Consider the following 20589-nt stretch of genomic DNA (forward strand, 5'->3'; position numbering starts at 1 on the left):
AACGGGGGCCGGTATGCTGGCCAGCCTGGATGTGGTTTTTAGGCGGTTTTCCACATCCTGCTAGGTGAATACCTGGCTGATCCCCACGTTTCGTCTCAGTTACACGACTCGCAAACATTTGAAAACTTCGCATTCTTCCGTGGCTTGCACCAGACGCAGACAGCTGTGGTACACTAATTCCGTCGCGGGGGTGGTCAGGGTTGGGGTGGTGGCAGGAAGGGCATCTGGCCACCCTCTGCAACTAACACTGCCAAATCAATAGTAATAAGGCTGACACCGCATTGAAGTGGGAATAAGGCCTCAAGTGAATTATGATGATGATGATTTGTAATGCCCAAATAGTTGTAGGATGCTCAATTACAACAAAGTTTTTGAGCAAAGTTTAAAAAAAAAAAACAATCAGTGGGATGATGCTGGTGATTTTTTTAAATTCAACCTCAACATTGCGAAAAGCAGCGAACAGTGCGCAGACTAAGTTTTCTTTTATTTACCTACGTATTTTATTTGATATTTTGATTCTAAATGCCTTGAAACATATAAATGCAAAAGTCTGAAGAAGTCTTAGAATTTTTCAGTCTTTGCTCCATGTCTACGTTAGCTTATTATTGGAAGTCATAGCAATAAAAAGTCCAAAATCGGTTATTACAGAAATCGGTTATTTTGAGCGGTTTTAACAATCATGTTAAACTGGATATGAAAAAAATAGATATAACCGAAAACCTGTTGTTTCAGCAATAACAGCCATCCTTAACCTACAGCGACAGCTGTTTGATTGGTTGTTTTAGTCGGGTGCGTCACTGATATTCCTTCCACCTTTCCACATTTTTTTTAATAGTCTGCCCCACGCAAGTAATGCAGTGCGCACCCAGTTTTCGGCGACTTAACGTGTTGATCCACTTCTGGACCGCAATGCAGGAGCGATTCTGCACAGGGTGTTTTCGATAGGTTCTTGGTAAGTTTCCGGAGGTATGTGGTACCTGACGTCTACATACAGATCACGTAATACCCATAAATTACGGACCGGTGGTCTGTGGGCTCGGGACTGGCGCCAAACAGCATCCCAGATGTGTTTCATAGATTTCAGATCAGGCGAATTTGGTGCCGAAGATGCTAACGTGAGTTAACTATCACGCTCCTGAAACCACTGTAGCACGATTCTGATCTCGTGACCCGCTCAGTTATCTTGCTGGAAGCTGCCATCGCCGTCTGGGAAGACGTCAGTCATGAAGGGATAAAGATGGTTCGCAATAATGTTAATATAATCTACAGTTGCCGTGTTACCTTCGATTACTACCACGGGTCCCTTGGAAATCCAGGTGCTTGTTCCTCATAGCATAATACTATTCCGGCCGGCCGCTGTGGCCGAGCGGTTCTAGGCACTTCAGTCCAGAACCGCGCTGCTGCTACGGTCGCAGGTTTGAATCCTGCCTCGGGCATGGATGTGTGTGATGTCCTTAGGTTAGTTAGGTTTAAGTAGTTCTAAGTCTATGGGACAGATGACCTCAGATACCCACAGGGCTTAGAGCCATTTGAACCTTTTTTTTTTTTTTTTTTTTTTTTTAACACTATTCCCACCGGCCTGCGCTCTTGGTGCGGTGAATGTTTCGAGCAGCCATTTGCCTGGATGACGGCGTATCTGGACACAACCTTTGACTTTGTGTAGAAAGAAACGTGAGTCATCCGGCCACGCAATACGGTTCCATTTGACCACAGTCCAGTCTCTATGATTCCATGCGCTCTGCAATCGTTCGGTATCGTTCTGTCTTCATGGGATCGCATAGTAGTCGTCCGCTGCGGCGCCCCTTGTTCAGCAGTCTGCGCTGAACGAAGTCCTACGGACACTTGCGTCTGCATCAGTATTGTACGCTGTCGTCATATTTGCCACAGATCACCGCCTGTCCTGGTTTACACTGAGCTGGACAAAGTGCGATACCTCCTAATATCGTAACGGACCTTCTTTAGCCAGCGTAGTGTAGCAACTCGACGGGCCATGAACTCAGAAAGTTGTTGGAAGCCCCCTTCAGAAATGTTGAGCCATGTCGCCTCCACAGCCGTCTATAACTGCGGTGCAGGATTTTATGCACGAAATTACCTCTAGAGTATCTTCAATGGGATTCATGTCAGGCTGTCTGGGTGTCCAAACCGTTCGCTCGAACTGTCCAGAACGGCCGGCCAGACTGACCAAGCGGTTCAAGGTGCTTCAGTCTGGAACCGCGCGACCGCAACGGTCGAAGGTTCGAATCTTGCCTCGGGCATGGATGTGTGTGATGTCCTTAGAGTAGTTAGGTTTAAATAGTTCTAAGTTCTATGGGACTGATGACCTCAGCTGTTAAGTCCCATAGTGTTCAGAGCCATTTAAACCATTTTTGTCCAGAACGTTCTTCAAACCAATCGCGAACAACTGTGGTCTGTTGACATGGTGTATTGCCATCTACAAAAATTCGATCGTTGTTTGGGAACATGAATTCCACGAATGGCTTCAAATGGTCTCCAAGTAGACTAACATTCAGAGGACCCAGTCCACTCTGTGTAAATGAACAGTGCATTCTTGACAACTTCGATCCATGGTTTCGAGAGGTCTGCGCCACACTCGAACCCTAGCATCAGCACTTATTAACTGAAATCGGGATTCATCTGACTAAGTAGTGGTTTTCCAGTTGTCTAGGGTCCAGTCGATGAGGAAGGAGATGCGCTACAGGCGATGTCGTTCTGTTAGCTAGGGCACTTGCCACGGCCGTCTGCTGCCGTAGCCCAATAACACCAAATTTCGCCGCACTCTCCTAACGGATACGTTCGTCGTACGTTTCACATTGATTTCTGCGATTATTTCACGCAGTATTGCTTGTCTGTTAGCACTGACAACTCTACGCAAACCTGGCTGCTCACGGTCGTTATGTGAAGGCCGACGACCACTGTATTGTCCGTGGTCAGCGGCAATGCTTGAAATGTGGTATTCTAGGCACACTCTTGGCACTGTGTATCTCGGAATATTGAATACTCTAAGGATTTCCGAAATGGAATGCCCCATGCATCTAGCTTCAACTACCATTCCGCGTTCAAATTCTGTTAATTCCCTTCATGTGGTCATTAGCACACCGGAAACCTTTTCACGTGACTCACCTGAATACAAATAACAGCTCCGCCAAGGCTCTGCCGTTTTATCCCTTGTGTACGAGTACTATCGCCATCTGTATATGTGAATGGTCGCTAACCCATGACGTTTGTCACTTGAATGTACAGAGCGTGCAAGTCTCCAACCTCCACGTGCTGTGATGAGGCGTGGACGGCCAACACCTTGGCGCCTACTCGTGATTTTACACTACTTCAACAACGTTATATAGATGCTCACGGCAGTTTCACACCAACAGCCGACGAACTACGCTGTTTCAGAGATGCTGGTTCCCAGGCACCGAGCCATAACGATCTGTCATTTGAAGAACATTCTGGAGAATTCGAGCGAATGGTTTGGCCACCCTGATCGTGGGACATAATCCAGAGGTCAGTTCGTGCACAAACCCTACACCGGAAACACTTTCGCAATCATGAGGGGCTATATAGGCATCGTGGCTCAGTATTTCTGCAGGGAACTTCCAACGACTTTTTGAGTCCATACCACGTCGATCTGCGGCACTACGTCAGATAAAAGGAAGTCCGACACGATGTTATGTAGTACCCCACGTCTTTTGTCACCTCAGTGTATATAGGGCCTACCAATGGCAGAATATGGGAGAAGCAGTGGACGAAGTTGACGGGTTAGCGTGATTGCCTTTGACTTTCCGAATTCTCTTGATGGAAAAACGTACGAGTCTAATTGGTGCAGTTCCGAAAATGATACGAGAGCAGTAAAAAAGAGAAAATATTTACCAACTATATTTTCGCAGGAACTGTGAAAACTAAAATTCTGTTTTAGTTGTTAGCATCAAAATTATTTCTAAATTATAATTGTTATATTATATGTTATTATATTACATGTGATTAGGAAAGCCTGAATCGTAGTCAGTATTTGCTACAAATGAAACAAGCCATCAAGAGATGCTACTACAGATATAAATGAAGAGCCTTTTTCAGGAGAGTTAAAAGTTGAAGTGGATATCACGAATGGAATAAGGAAATTAGCATGAAAGAAATTATAGAAATGAAAATGAAGTCCTGTCGACGACGAGATTATTAGAGATGGGGCACAAGATTGGACTGAACGAGGATAGACAGGGAAATCTTACGTGTCCTGTTCAAAGCACCCATCCTGACATCTGCCTTAGTCAATTTAGTGAAACCACTGAAGCCTAAATCTGGGTGGCTGAACGGAGACCTGGTCTCCCACGTACGAGTCTAGTGCCTTAACTAACGCAAAACTTCGGTCGATAGAGAAACTATAAGGTACATGTACCACGGATAAGCTACATATTTGCAGACTGGCTGCATTCTTCTGGGCGACGAGAGGCGATATTTAGCGTGGGACACGTGATCCGAATGGCACGTAACAGCGTGATAAAAATAAGATGTAGCAGGACCTATAAAATAACTTACTACTTGAAAAATGTTCTTTCACTAGAACAGTTATCAAGGACACAAAATTTTAATAAATACAAGCACGTTTTCTGCAGTGACGCTGAAAAAATAAGATTCTGCTACCATAAAATGTACCGTTATCTGTAAAGATACTATTGTGTATAAAATATTTTAGGGTTTGTTTTGCTGATCACACACAAACAGTATTCGGAAAATATGAAAAAAAAAAAAAAATTAGTGACTGGAATAAATTTCTAGGAGATCGATAGACCTGGTAGGTCAAAAGTTTTGATTTCACCTTTTTAATGAAACCACTCTTTTCTCCATTTGACAATAAAAATAGTTACACAGTAGTAAGCATTACTCGCTTCATCGCCCGCTGAGATAAATGCTCAGAAGGATGGGAAGGGAATCATCCGCGAGAACAGCTGCAGGTTTTTGCTTCTTTTTTTTAGGCTGTTGCGAATCGAGCGTTTAATTGTCTCTAACGGAAGGGACACATTACACAATTCAGTGTAAACTAGGTTGAGTGGAGTGGCTATTTTAAAACGGTGACAAAATCGGTGTAGGCCGAGCGCTGAGCCACTGGGTCAGGCGACGGATGTTTCTCTCAGTTCAAAGCACCGAGCCGGCCTTCGCGCTCATTATACCCAACTGCTGCTAGTCCGCGTGTTTCAGAATCGCCTCTTGTTGCTTCATTTACACAATGTCTTTTTTTGGGTAATGTTTCCTCTCTCCATGTTGCTTTCGTGCTTCTGAAAGTACCACTAAGTAATAGTAGAGGATTAGTTACCTTGGATATTATATATGAACATGATGTGTTTTTGGCAAAGGGCTTTCAGAGACGTTACTTTCGGAAATAGAGAAATTAACTACAACAGCAATCACTCTCTTTCGTTATAGTTACTGAACGTCGTTGGCAATCATCTCTAAACAAATAACATGCAACAGACAATTTTCCGTTTCAGATACATCGAAAACTTACTTTTGAAAAAATTTTTTTGCTCAACGTAAGTACTTCAATATATTTTTGCTCCTCTGTTTATTTCTCTTGTTGTCCATATTGTCTTTCTCTTCAACTGCCTTAAATACAAAATTTCATCAACTAGTTCTACGACTTCTTTTAAAATTTGTACCAGTTTCTTATACATCGTATTAGTCTTATTATAACTGATTTTCAGGTGCACTATCTAACTTTATGTGTTAAGTCTTCCATTCGTCATTGAAGGTTGCCTTAACTAAAAGCGACAGTTCAAATGTTATCAGTAAAATGAAGCTGCTTCATATATATTCAATTAACACGCCTCCTTTTTCACACTTTAAGGTTATGAATACTTCCTCTGGATTGCTGAGAATAGCTTTGGTTATAAGGAATCACCTAGCATGATTTCCCTTTGAATTGTGTTTCTCACTATCCTGTTGGAGCTTAATGAAAGCTGTAGCACTGACGAACGTATTCGTCAGTAGACTAACATAATTTCTCAAGGACTGATAGTAGGGTACAACGGGGCTATTCCGATCACGGGTCCAATCCGCGTGAAATAAGAAATGTTGCAACACTGTGCTAGTTTCTCATAGTCAGGATAGTTTTGCTTTTGGTGTGTGCCAGTATTTCTGTGTCGTTGCATGTTGTTGCAGTATGGGTGTTTTCTGCTATATTACTGACAGAACATAAGAACAAATTCTAGAGGTAAGCGAATTGTGATGAATTATTGCCATAGTTAAACAATACAACCAAACTAATTAAGGTGTACCGTGCAGAATAATGTGAAATTTTAAACTCCTATTGTTGCTTGTATAAGAACACAGGTTATACAGGGTGTGTATCAACAAATATTGCTGGCTTTTTCCACAAAAGTCTGATTGCCGCGCCTTTCGAACTGTCTTCACATGGGGCTATTTCGCCCCGTACACGTGCGGGTATTTCTCCTCAGTCAAATTATTAGTTTAATTGATGTTTTACTGCGAAATTCTATAAAACACGTTTTCTTGGTTCTTTTCAGATGATCCATACATACGAAAGGATAAAGGCTTCTGCTTCACTGTCTGACGAAGACATGAAACTAGCAATAACAAGTGTTATACGCAGCTCCTCAGGATAAAGTGCCTGCAGTGTGCTACATGGTCACTCGAGGTGTATGTGGGTGCAAAGGGACGAAAAAGGTTTGCTTGTGGTAAATGCTTTTGATTTTGACACTGAAATACAGTGTGGCGTAATAGCGTCTTCCTTGGGTGGAATAGCCCCACCGTTTTTATGTATTGCGATTTTTGCCTTCCTCATATCTTTGTGTAATACTTTGTTCCTGTAAAGGAATTTAGACCTTTTCTACATACTGGAATGTATTCAGAATTACTATGCAATAATTGTAGCACGTAGATGGATTTCTTAAAAAGTTTCATGTCATGGTTCCTTTGAAAGGATATGGCCGATTTCCTTCTCCAACCTTGACACAATCCGAGCTTGTGCTCCATCTCTAATGAACTCGGCGCCGACGGGACGTTAAACCCAATCTTCCTTCCTTCCTTCAGTAGTATTGTTGATACTAAATCTAAACTTTTCTCAAAATTTGTAAATCCAAGGCAAAATGTTTATGCCAACAACACTGCTAAATAGCCACTGAAATATGATTCTTGTTTTGTGGCCTGAGAATTTTCCTGTTGGAGGATTCCATAATCGGTGGAGATTGCATCAGAAACATGAAAGAGGCCAGCAACATTGGGGTTCAAATGGCTCTGAGCACTATGGGACTTAACTTCTGAGGTCATCAGTCCCCTAGAACTTAGAACTGCTTAAACCTAACTAACCTAAGGACATCACACACATCCATGCCCGAGGCAGGATTCGAACCTGCGACCATAGCGGTCGCGCGGTTCCAGACTGTACCGCCTAGAACCGCTCGGTCACCCCGACCGGCAACATTGGGGTTCCTGAGTGCAAATGTTGTGGTAAATTTTATAACAACCGTAGTTACCAGATGGATGTGCGCCATACCGTAGCCCTGCCACCGTCGACCTCTGTACGTGCAGCGATGTTAAGTTGGAAGTGAAGCACACACTTCGTACGCAGTATTCACAGTACAGAAACTTTTTTGTTCCAAGATGATCGTTTTCAACAGTCTTATGCTGCCATCATCTGATCCAACGGGAGAACATGAAACTAATGTGGGGAGAGGAGAAGAGAATATAATTAATTTCACCTGTTATGTAAAATACAAAATTTCACCTAGCTCATGGAACTTGTTGTAATAGTGCCAGTTACGCTGCGTGAAGTCAAAGCACAAAAGACGCACCATACCTATACAGGGTGTTACAAAAAGGTACGGCCAAACTTTCAGGAAACATTCCTCACTCACAAAGAAAGAAAATATGTTATGTGGACATGTGTCCGGAAACGCTTACTTTCCATGTTACCGAGCGAGGTGGCGCAGTGGTTAGCACACTGGACTCGCATTCGGGAGGACGACGGTTCAATCCCGTCTCCAGCCATCCTGATTTAGGTTTTCCATGATTTCCCTAAATCGCTTCAGGCAAATGCCGGGATGGTTCCTTTGAAAGGGCACGGCCGATTTCCTTCCCCATCCTTCACTAACCCGAGCTTGCGCTCCGTCTCTAATGACCTCGTTGTCGACGGGACGTTAAACACCAATCTCCTCCTCCTCCTTTCCATGTTAGAGCTCATTTTATTACTTCTCTTCAAATCACATTAATCATGGAATGGAAACACACAGCAACAGAACGTACCAGCGTGACTTCAAACACTTTGTTACAGGAAATGTTCAAAATGTCCTCCGTTAGCGAGGATACATGCATCCACCCTCCGTCGCATGGAATCCCTGATGCGCTGATGCAGCCCTGGAGAATGGCGTATTGTATCACAGCCGTCCACGATACGAGCACGAAGAGTCTCTACATTTGGTACCGGGGTTGCGTAGACAACAGCCTTCAAATTCCCCCATAAATGACAGTCAAGAGGGTTGAGGTCAGGAGAGCGTGGAGGCCATGGAATTAGTCCACCTCTACCAATCCATCGGTCACCGAATCTGTTGTTGAGAAGCGTACGAACACTTCGACTGAAATGTGCAGGAGCTCCATCGTGCATGAACCACATGTTGTGTCGTACTTGTAAAGGCACATGTTCTAGCAGCACAGGTAGAGTATCCCGTATGAAAGCATGATAACGTGCTCCATTGAGCGTAGGTGGAAGGACATGGGGCCCAATCAAGACATCACCGACAATGCCTGCCCAAACGCTCACAGAAAATCTGTGTTGATGACGTGATTGCACATTTGCGTGCGGATTCTCGTCAGCCCACACATGTTGATTGTGAAAATTTACAATTTGATCTCGTTGGAATGAAGCCTCATCTGTAAAGAGAACATTTGCACTGAAATGAGGATTGACACATTGTTGGATGAACCATTCGCAGAAGTGTACCCGTGGAGGCCAATCAGCTGCTGATAGTGCCTGCACACGCTGTACATGGTACAGAAACAACTGGTTCTCCCGTAGCACTCTCCATACAGTGACGTGGTCATCGTTACCTTGTACAGCAGCAACTTCTCTGACGCTGACATTAGGGTTATCGTCAACTGCACGAAGAACTGCCTCGTCCATTGCAGGTGTCCTCGTCGTTCTAGGTCTTCCCCAGTAGCGAGTCATAGGCTGGAATGTTCCGTGCTCCCTAAGACGCCGATCAATTGCTTCGAACGTCTTCCTGTCGGGACACCTTCGTTCTGGAAATCTGTCTCGATACAAACGTACCGCGCCACGGCTATTGCCCCGTGCTAATCCATACATCAAATGGGCATCTGCCAACCCCGCATCTGTAAACTTTGCACTGACTGCAAAAGCCGGCCGGAGTGGCCGTGCGGTTCTAGGCGCTGCAGTCTGGAGCCGAGCGACCGCTACCGTCGCAGCTTCGAATCCTGCCTCGGGCATGGATGTGTGTGATGTCCTTAGGTTAGTTAGGTTTAATTAGTTCTAAGTTCTAGGGGACTGATGACCTCAGATGTTAAGTCCCATAGCGCTCAGAGCCATTTGAACCATTTGAAGGAATTTTTATTGTACCGCCTAGAACCGCTCGGCCACTCCGGCCGGCAAAAATTCCTTATTTCCTTTCGTAATTCCTTATCTTTCAAATATATATATATATATATATATATATATATATATATATATATATATATATATATATATATATATATATATACTCCTGGAAATTGAAATAAGAACACCGTAAATTCATTGTCCCAGGAAGGGGAAACTTTGCTGACACATTCCTGGGGTCAGATACATCACATGATCACACTGACAGAACCACAGGCACATAGACACAGGCAACAGAGCATGCACAATGTCGGCACTAGTACAGTGTATATCCACCTTTCGCAGCAATGCAGGCTGCTATTCTCCCATGGAGACGATCGTAGAGATGCTGGATGTAGTCCTGTGGAACGGCTTGCCATGCCATTTCCACCTGGCGCCTCAGTTGGACCAGCGTTCGTGCTGGACGTGCAGACCGCGTGAGACGACGCTTCATCCAGTCCCAAACATGCTCAATGGGGGACAGATCCGGAGATCTTGCTGGCAAGGGTAGTTGCCTTACACCTTCTAGAGCACGTTGGGTGGCACGGGATACATGCGGACGTGCATTGTCCTGTTGGAACAGCAAGTTCCCTTGCCGGTCTAGGAATGGTAGAACGATGGGTTCGATGACGGTTTGGATGTACCGTGCACTATTCAGTGTCCCCTCGACGATCACCAGTGGTGTACGGCCAGTGTAGGATATCGCTCCCCACACCATGATGCCGGGTGTTGGCCCTGTGTGCCTCGGTCGTATGCAGTCCTGATTGTGGCGCTCACCTGCACGGCGCCAAACACGCATACGACCATCATTGGCACCAAGGCAGAAGCGACTCTCATCGCTGAAGACGACACGTCTCCATTCGTCCCTCCATTCACGCCTGTCGCGACACCACTGGAGGCGGGCTGCACGATGTTGGGGCGTGAGCGGAAGACGGCCTAAAGGTGTGCGGGACCGTAGCCCAGCTTCATGGAGACGGTTGCGAATGGTCCTCGCCGATACCCCAGGAGCAACAGTGTCCCTAATTTGCTGGGAAGTGGCGGTGCGGTCCCCTACGGCACTGCGTAGGATCCTACGGTCTTGGCGTGCATCCGTGCGTCGCTGCGGTCCGGTCCCAGGTCGACGGGCACGTGCACCTTCCGCCGACCACTGGCGACAACATCGATGTACTGTGGAGACCTCACGCCCCACGTGTTGAGCAATTCGGCGGTACGTCCACCCGGCCTCCCGCATGCCCACTATACGCCCTCGCTCAAAGTCCGTCAACTGCACATACGGTTCACGTCCACGCTGTCGCGGCATGCTACCAGTGTTAAAGACTGCGATGGAGCTCCGTATGCCACGGAAAACTGGCTGACACTGACGGCGGCGGTGCACAAATGCTGCGCAGCTAGCGCCATTCGACGGCCAACACCGCGGTTCCTGGTGTGTCCGCTGTGCCGTGCGTGTGATCATTGCTTGTACAGCCCTCTCGCAGTGTCCGGAGCAAGTATGGTGGGTCTGACACACCGGTGTCAATGTGTTCTTTTTTCCATTTCCAGGGGTGTATATATACTTATGTTCGCTTTTCGCCCATGGTCGCGCACTGTGCACCATCCATGCATAACGGCGTATAACGTGACTCTTCCAAGCTTGCCCCACAGCACTACGCTACAGGAGGAGTGTTAACATATCCTTAACAAAGTTACCTAATTGAGACCAATTCAAACCTTTAATTTTATTGTAGTTGCCTACATTACTATTTATAGTATACATCATTTCGATTTGGCCCTGTAATAGACACCTCGTACCCAATAAGGCTTACATCTGAATAAGTGACTCTTGAAGTAAGTTCAGCCCCCCATGGTTTTAGCGTACGCCAATCCCTTTCATGAGTGATCATTTGAGGGACTTCTCCAGGTCCAGGTTAACATTCGCGCTCGCAACAGAGCAGTTTTCTCGTTACGTAATGTTGTTTTGTTAATTAAAGATATAGGTTATTATTAGGATTTTTGATTATTACTATATTTTACGCACTGTGCAATAAGCAAACAGTGGGTTTGACTTTAGATTTTATATGGAGCGTAAGTCCATGGTAATTTTAAATGTATGCTCAGATGGTCTTCCTAATTATTATAACGAACACTTTGGGAAATCTATATTTATTTCTCTTGCACAGATGTTCATTGCTTGTAATCACAGCATGGAATCATTTAGTGTGTACTGCTACGCCGTCCACCGGATGCACTGGATCTGCCACCTCCATTGAAGATTCTGCCTGTAGCGTAGTGCTGTGCAACAAGCTTGGGAGAGTCATGTTCGACGTCGATATGCAGGGAATGTACGAAGATATTATCAACTGTGTGCATTTTATCAACTGTGGAGGAGGAGGAGATTAGTGTTTAACGTCCCGATAATGACGAGGTTATTAGAGACGAGCACAAGCTCGGATAAGGAAAGCATGGAAAAGGAAAGTGGACGTGCCGTTTTGAAGGAACCATCCCGGCATTTGCCTTAAGCGATTTAGAGAAATAACGGATAACCTAAATGAGTATGACCGGACGCGCGTTTGAACCGTCGTCCCCCCAAATACAAGTCCAGTGTGCTAACCACTGCGCAACCTCGCTCAGTATCTATCAACTGGGTGTTTTTTAAAATCAAGATATGCATGTGTGTGGAATGTCTTTTGTGCTCTGACAAGATGTAATGTAACATGGCACTTTTATAACAAGTTCCATGAGGTACGTGAAATTTTGTATTTTATATAATAGGTGTAATTAATTGTATTCCTCCCTTTATTATCTTCATATTTTCCCTTTAGATCAGATGCTGGCAACATAAGAATGTTGAAACAGGTCATCTGGGAACAACAAAAGTATCCATACTGTGATCACGGCTTACGGATTGTATGCTGCATTTCCAACAACACAGATCGCTCCACAGCACAAAATGTGTATCTTTCCAGATAGCAATGTAAATGATCAGTTGGAAAAACGAAAGAAGATTAAAGCTTAACGTAGGGGTTCAACTTGGCTGGTGTAAAAGGGGCGATGCCGCATTAACTCACAAGAAAACTTGAAATGTGAGTGAAAAGTTAAACTGTAAGTAAGTGTGAAAAATCTATAAAATACTAAACGCCGTGACATGTGTTCATAGATATCATTGTCATGTTGGTGGTGAGTAGCTAAGTTCTGCCATGGTTCTTTTAATGCGCTCTAAATTGATTTCGGTCCGTTTAGATTGTGGCGATAACTAACTAACTAGCGAGCTCTATTTCTTATTTACACAGAATAGTGCAATCAGCCGACCTGTTTGCTAAAGCAGTGTTGTATAAGTGTTGGGCTTCCGTCCAGCTTCTCGGCAGCTGATTACTGTTTCACAGCTGCTCTCTGTGATGCATCATGAATAACGGCGTGTACGGAGAAGGTACTAATCCACCCGTCTCGCTCTGTATGGACATCGACCAAGATAACGTTGCTGCATTTGTTACCCGTGCTCTTCACGCTGTGAAGAGTCATTGTGAGGATGTAGTCAGTACGGAAGTTCAGCAAATGTGGAAAATGGGAAACGAACCACTGAGGTGGACAATTAGCTCGTTATTGGCAACTAGTAGTACAACTCCTAATGAAAGATATGCACTATTTACACTGAAACGCCAAAGAAAGTGCAACCCCTCTTCAAATTGCTGCAGATTTCAGTGCTGGGTCATCAACAAGTGTCAGCGTGCGAACCATTCAACGAAACATCATCGACATGGGCTTTCGGAGCCGAAGGCCCACTCGTGTACCCTTGATGACTGCACGACACAAAGCTTTATGCCTCTCCTGGGCCCGTCAACACGCACATTGGACTGTTGATGACTGGAAACATGTTGTCTGGTCGGACTAGTCTCGTTTCAACTTGTATCGACTGGATGGACGTGTACGGGTATGGAGACAACCTTATGAATCCATGGACCATGCATCTCAGCAGCGGACTGTTCAAGCTAGTGGAGGCTCTGTAATGGTGTGGGGCGTGTGCAGTTGGAGTGATATGGGACCCCTGAAACGTCTAGATACATCTCTGACAAGTGCAATGTACGTAAGCATCCTGTCTGATCCCCTGTATCCATTCACGTCCATTGTGCATTCTGACGAACTTGGGCAATTCCAGCGGGACATTCCGACACACCACACGTTCGTATTTGCTACAGAGTGGCTCCAGAAACACTCTTATGAGTTTAAACACTTCCGCTGGCCACCAAACTCCCCAGACGTGAAAATTATTGAGCATATCTGGGATGCCTTGCAAAGTGCTGTGCAGAAGAAATCTCCACCCCCTCGTACATTTACGAATTTATGGACAGCCCTGCAGGATTCATGGTGTCAGTTCTCTCCAGCTCTGTTTCAGACATTAGTCGAGTCCGTGCCACGTCGTTTGCAGCACTTCTTCGTGCTGGCCGTGACTCTACACGATATTAGGCAGGTGTACCAGTTTCTTTGGCTCTTCAGTGTAAAAACTAGAAGCTTACACCAAATGACTGTGAGCCTTTCTACGTTTATATTGAAAGTAAAATACAGCGTGCTAGCAAGATGCATCAATGTCTGCTGGGAAACTGACAGACTTGAATCATCCCGAAACGAAAGGCAAAATTATTAATATTGCCTCTCTCGGTAGAAACAGGATGAATGTGGCGTAATCACACAAAGCCAAGAGTTCAGTACAATGAGATTTGTTTGCAAAGCACAAGATAGAGGCATGCATACCTACTTACTCGTAGCATAAGAAAGCTGTTATTGCCGGCCGGAGTGGCAGAGCGGTTCTAGCCGCTTCAGTCTGGAACCGCGCGACCGCTACGGTCGCAGGTTCGAATCCTGTGTCGGGCATGGATGTGTGTGATGTCCTTAGATTGGTTAGGTTTAAGTAGTTCTAAGTTCTAGCGTACTGATGACCTCAGATGTTAAGTCCCATAGTGTCAGAGCCATTTGAACCATTTTGAACAAAAGGTGTTATTGGAGATGTAACTTTAAAATCTGACGAGCAGGAAATATTTTCCGATATCGAATCAGTTATTAAAGTGATTAGCGTGAAGGTATTGTCCAGTAAAATAGTTAATGAGAAGAAACAAACCACTGTTAAACGTCGGACATGTTGTCTAACTTTCGATTCGCAGATGTTTCCCAAGTATGGGACTAGATGTGAAGTGCTGCCATATATTCCTCCTCTCCTTCAATGTTTCAAATGGCAGGACTCGAATATTTCAACAGCCAGTAGACCGTAGTCACGAGCATGGGGGCCGTCCGTCAACTAACTGCACAGATAACTTACAATGCTTGCGTTGTGGAAGAGGCCATTTGCTAAGAACAAGAACTGTCCTGTTTCGCTCAGTGAGCGTTAAGACAACGAGTCTGTTACACTCAGTCACATGTCGTTCAAAGACGCCGAAGTTAGAGTTAATGGAAATACCTCTGTTTGGCAATAATCGTGGTATGCATTCAATTCTCAAGCTCTGGACGTTATTTTCGATATGCGGGATTACAGTTCATTTCCTTCTCTTCATCAATCAGTTCATCAGCAAGGTGATTTACGTCACCCCAGCGATACCTGAAAGTCTTCCCCTCACACAGCTCCAGAACGAGTTTACCTGTCGTGTCAACTTCCGAAACGACTAACATGAGTAATCAGCATGAAACTCCGACTACAGACACAACAGTCCTCAACATTCTATTCCGATACCAGTAAATCGACAGTTTAGAGGCCGTTATTGTTTCCAGTCTTAGGAAGCTAAAGCGCTGTCCCTCTACGCGAAAGGATGTGTCGGAAGCCCTACGAGGATGAACGCCTATCGTCTTTCAGGTAAACCCCCCGTCATTGGGACAAATGGCGGCATCGATAGCTGCAACCTACGGTAAATTTGTGTGAGTTAGTCAACTCGTGTCTCACTGATACTATAGTCATGCGATACCATGTTTTTCGTTTGGCAAAGTGCACAGTTATACGTCTCTGAAGATTTAAAGCAAGTTGCCAGTCTTTGCACTGCTTTGAAATCTTTCAAGATCTGACTGAATATCTGTGCAGCTTTCCTCAGAAATTACTTCGTTATAGATACCTCCATTATCTGCTTAAAGTCTGATTTTACTGTTTATATTATTTGTAAGGTTATTAATATTCAACATGAAGGGTCCCAAAACACTTTCCTGGGGCAAGCCTGAAGTTCTTCAACTTCTTCCAAGATTACCTGCGTGCTCCCCAGCATGAAACTCTCAGTCGATTCACAAATCTGGGTTGATATCCTGTACGATGGTACTTTCGGGTATAAACGTACATGCGGTACTGAGTCAAATGAATTCGGAAATCGAGGAACACTGCATCTGACTGCCGTGGTGCACGGCTATCAGGGTGACATGAGATAAAAGTGCGAATTTTATTTCTCATGGTTGATGTTTTAGGAATATACGCCGGTTGGCACGGAAGACATCATTATGTTCAAGATACGTCACCACTTTTGAGCTCAGAATATCTTGTAAGATGTTAGGAAATAAAGGAGGCAATAGAAGCGCAAATATCTTTAACATCTTTGTTCATATCTACTACATCTACATCTACAGACATACACCGCAAGCCACCGCATAGTGCGAGGCGCAGGGTACTCTGTACTACTACTAGTCGCTTTCTTTTACGTTCCATTCGCAGATGGAGCGAGAGAAAAACGACTGTCTATATGCCTCCATGTGAGCCCTAATTTCTCGTGTCTTACCTTCGTGGTCTCTACGCGAAATGCATGTTGGCGACAGTAGGATCATTCTGCAGTCAGCCTCAAATGCCGGTTCTCTAAACTTTCTCAGTAGTGTTCTTAGAAATGAATGTCTTCTTCCCTCCAGGGATTCGCACTTGAGTTCCCGAAGCATATCCATAACATCTGCATGCTGCTCGAACCTACTGGTAACAAATCTAGCAGCTCGCCTCTGAACTGCATCGATGTCTTGACCTGGTGGGGATCACACACACTCGAACAGTACTCAGAATAGGTCGCACTGGCGTCCTATATTCAGTCTCCTCTGCAGATGAACCACACTTTCCTAAAATTCTCCCAATAAACCGAAGTCGTCCATTCTCCTTCCCTATGATAATCCTCACACGCTCGTTCCATTTCATATCGCTTCGCAACGTGAGCCCAGATATGCAAACGATTTGACTGTGTCAAACAGAACACTACTAACGCTGCATCCGAACATTACGGGTTTGTTTTTCTTATTCATCCACATTAACTTAAATTTTTCTACATTTAGAGCCAGTTGCCATCCATCACACCAACTAGAAATTTTATTGAGGTCATCTTGTATCATCCTTCAGTCACTTCGACACCTTTCTGTACACCACAGCATCATCAGCGAACATCCCCAGATTGCTGCCCACCCTGTCTGCCAGATCATTTGTGTACGCTACTGGCCTTAAAAATTGCTACACCACGAAGATGACGTGCTACAGACGCGAAATTTAACCTACAGGAAGAAGATGCTGTGATATGCAAATGATTAGCTTTTCAGAGCATTCACACAAGGTTGGCGTTGGTGGCGACACCTACAACGTGCTGACATGAGGAAAGTTTCCAACCGATTTCTCATACACAAACAGCAGTTGACCGGCGTTGCCCTGTGAAATGTTGTTGTGATGCCTCGTGTAAGGAGGAGAAATGCGTACCATCACGTTTCCGACTTTGATAAAGGTCGGATTGTAGCCTATCGCGATTGCGGTTTATCGTATCGCGACATTGCTGCTCGCGTTGGTCGAGATCCAATGACTGTTAGCACAATATGGAATCGGTGGGTTCCGGAGGGTAATACGGAACGCCGTACTGGATCTCAACGGCCTCGTATCACTAGCAGTCGAGATGACAGGCATCTTATCTGCATGGCTGTAACGGATCGTGCAGCCACATCTCGATCCCTGAGTCAACAGATGGGAACGTCTGCAAGACAACAACCATCTGCACGAACAGTTCGACGACGTTTGCAGCAGCATTGACTATCAGCTCGGAGACCGTGGCTGCGGTTACCCTTGACGCTGCATCACAGACATGAGCGCCTGCGATGGTGTACTCAACGACGAACCTGGGTGCACGAATGGCAAAATGTCATTATTCGGTTGAATCCAGATTCTGTTTACAGCATCATGATGGTCGCATCCGTGTCTGGCGACATCGCAGTGAACGCACACTGGAAGCGTGTATTCGTCATCACCATACCAGTACACGCCATCCAAGCGCTGTTTGACCCAATGACCAGGCGTATCAAGGCCGTTATTACGGCCAGAGGTGGTTGTTCGGGGTACTGATTTCTCAGGATCTATGCACCCAAATTTCGTCAAAATGTAATCACATGTCAGTTCTAGTATAATATATTTGTCCAATGAATACCCGTTTACCATCTGCATTTCTTCTTAGTGTAACAATTTTAATGGCAAGTAGTGTAGCTACAGTCGTATCATACTTGCATGGTACACCCCTGATGTTACCCTGTTTCCGATGCACACTAGCACTGGAGAGCATTTTAAACATTGGGAATGTACGTTTACTTTGATATTTCCTCATGATGATCTCCTCTGTTTCCACCGCTGCTTATGTTGACGAGAAGCTGATTTAAACTGCAAATATCGATTCTGTCTGGTGCACAAGAGTAAGTAGAACTGTTTCCAGTAGAACGTAGCTCACCAGTATCGAATGATCCTGACGCATGAATACCCCCCAATGTATCTAAAAGTAGCTGTAACTGAACCGAGTTGATAAGGGCATAAAAAAAGCACTCCGTCGTCAGGCCACGAGTGGCCTACCCGGACCATCCGACCGCCGTGTCATCCTCAGTGGAGGATGCGGATAGGAGGGGCGTGGGGTCAGCACACCGCTCTCCCGGTCGCTATGATGGTATTCGGACCGAAGCCGCTACTGTTCGGTCGAGTAGCTCCTCAATTGGCAGCACGAGGCTGAGTGCACCCCCAAAAATGGCAACAGCGCATGGCGGCCAGGATGGTCTCCCATCCAAGTGCCGACCCTGCCCGACAGCGCTTAGCTTCGGTGATCTCACGGGAACCGGTGTATCCACTGCGGCAAGGTCGTTGCCTTGATATTGGCATAGAAGGGCTAAAAACATACAAAAATGGAAACCATTACAAATATTTCGAAATAAAAATAAGACTGAACGTGGTATAAATCATGAGTAAAAAACAGCTGTCGCTTGGTACTGGAAAAAACTAGAAGAGAAATTCCTACAGATTTACGAGGGGTGTCCAGAATGGAATACAACACTTTTTTTTCTCAAAGCAGGTTAGTTTTATTCAGGCTTCCAGTACACCGAATGATTCCTCGCTCTTCTGGCTGTTGTTGTTGTGGTCTTCAGTCTTGAGATTGGTTTGATGCAGCTCTCCTTGCTACTCTATCCTGTGCAAGCTTCTTCATCTCCCAGTACCTACTGCAACCTACATCCTTCTGAATCTCCTTAGTGTATTCATCTCTTGGTCTCCCTCCACGATTTTTACCCTCCACGCTGCCCTCCGATACTAAATTGGTGATCCCTCGATGTCTCAGAACACGTCCTACCAACCGATCCCTTCTTCTAATGACGTTGTGCCACAAGCTCCTCTTCTCCCCAATTCTATTCAATACCTCCTCATTAGTTATATGATCTACCAATCTAATCTTCAGCATTCTTCTGTAGCACCACATTTCGAAAGCTTCTATTCTCTTCTTGTCTAAACTATTTATCGTCCATGTTTCACTTCCATACATGGCTACGCTCCATACAAATACTTTCAGAAACGACTTCCTGACACTTAAATCTACACTCGATGTTAGCAAATTTCTCTTCTTCAGAAACGCTTTCCTTGCCATTGCCAGTCTACATTTTATATCCTCTCTACTTCGACCATCATCAGTTATTTTGCTCCCCAAATAGCAAAACTCCATTACTACTTTAAGTGTCTCATTTCCTAATCTAATTCCCTCAGCATCACCCGACTTAATTCGACTACATTCCATTATCCTCGTTTTGCTTTTGTTGATGTTCATCTTATACCCTCCTTTCATGACCCTGTCCATTCCGTTCAACTGCTCTTCCAAGTCCTTTGCTGTCTCTGACAGAATTACAATGTCATCGGCGAACCTCAAAGTTTTTGTTTCTTCTCCATGGATTTTAATACCAGTTTTCCCATTCGTCCGTAAAGAATTCGCGTTAGTATTTTGCATCCGTGACTTATTAAACTGATTGTTCGGTAATTTTCACATCTGTCAGCACCTGCTTGCTTCTGGATTGGAATTATTATTGAAGTCTGAGGGTATTTCGCCTGTCTCATACATTTTGCTCACCAGATGGTAGAGTTTTGTCAGAACTGGCTCTCCCATGGCCGTCAGTAGTTCTAATGGAATGTTGTCTACTCCCGGGGCCTTGTTTCGACTGAGGTATTTCAGTGCTCTGTGAAACTCTTCATGCAGTATCGTATCTCCCATTTCATGTTCATCTACATCCTCATCCATTTCCATAATATTGTCCTCAAGTACATTGCCCTTGTATAGACCCTCTATATACTCCTTCCACCTTTCTGCTTTCCCTTCTTTGCTTAGGACTGGGTTTCAATCTGAGCTCTTGATATTCATACAAGAGATTCTCTTTTCTCCAAAGGTCTCTCTAATTTTCCTGTAGGCAGTATCTATCTTACCCCTAGTGAGATAAGCCTCTACATCCTTACATTTGTCCCCTAGCCATGCCTGCTTAGCCATTTTGCACTTCCTGTCTATCAGATTTTTGAGACGTTTGTATTCCTTTTTGCCTGCTTCATTTACTGCATTTTTATATTTTCTCCTTTCATCTATTAAATTCAGTATTTCTTCTGTCACCCAAGGATTTCTACTAGCCCTCGCCTTTTTACCTACTTGATCCTCTGGTGCCTTCACCACTTCATCCCTCAAAGCTATCCATTCTTCTTCTACCGTATTTCTTTCCCCCATTCTTGTCAATTGTTCCTTTATGCTCTTCCTGAAACTCTCTAC

At 44.8% G+C, this 20589-nt stretch overlaps 1 protein-coding gene and 1 pseudogene across 3 annotated transcripts in view; both read right to left on the reverse strand.

Annotated features, from left to right (window-relative positions):
* The window catches only part of LOC124556602, a 290905-nt gene that overhangs the window by 112749 nt on the left and 157567 nt on the right, over window positions 1–20589 (reverse strand). The gene's annotated exons all lie outside the window — the stretch shown is intronic.
* LOC124557423 lies at window positions 18550–18667 on the reverse strand (annotated as a pseudogene).

This window comes from Schistocerca americana, chromosome X, assembly GCF_021461395.2.
Source record: "Schistocerca americana isolate TAMUIC-IGC-003095 chromosome X, iqSchAmer2.1, whole genome shotgun sequence".
NCBI classification, from domain to species: Eukaryota; Metazoa; Arthropoda; class Insecta; order Orthoptera; family Acrididae; genus Schistocerca; species Schistocerca americana.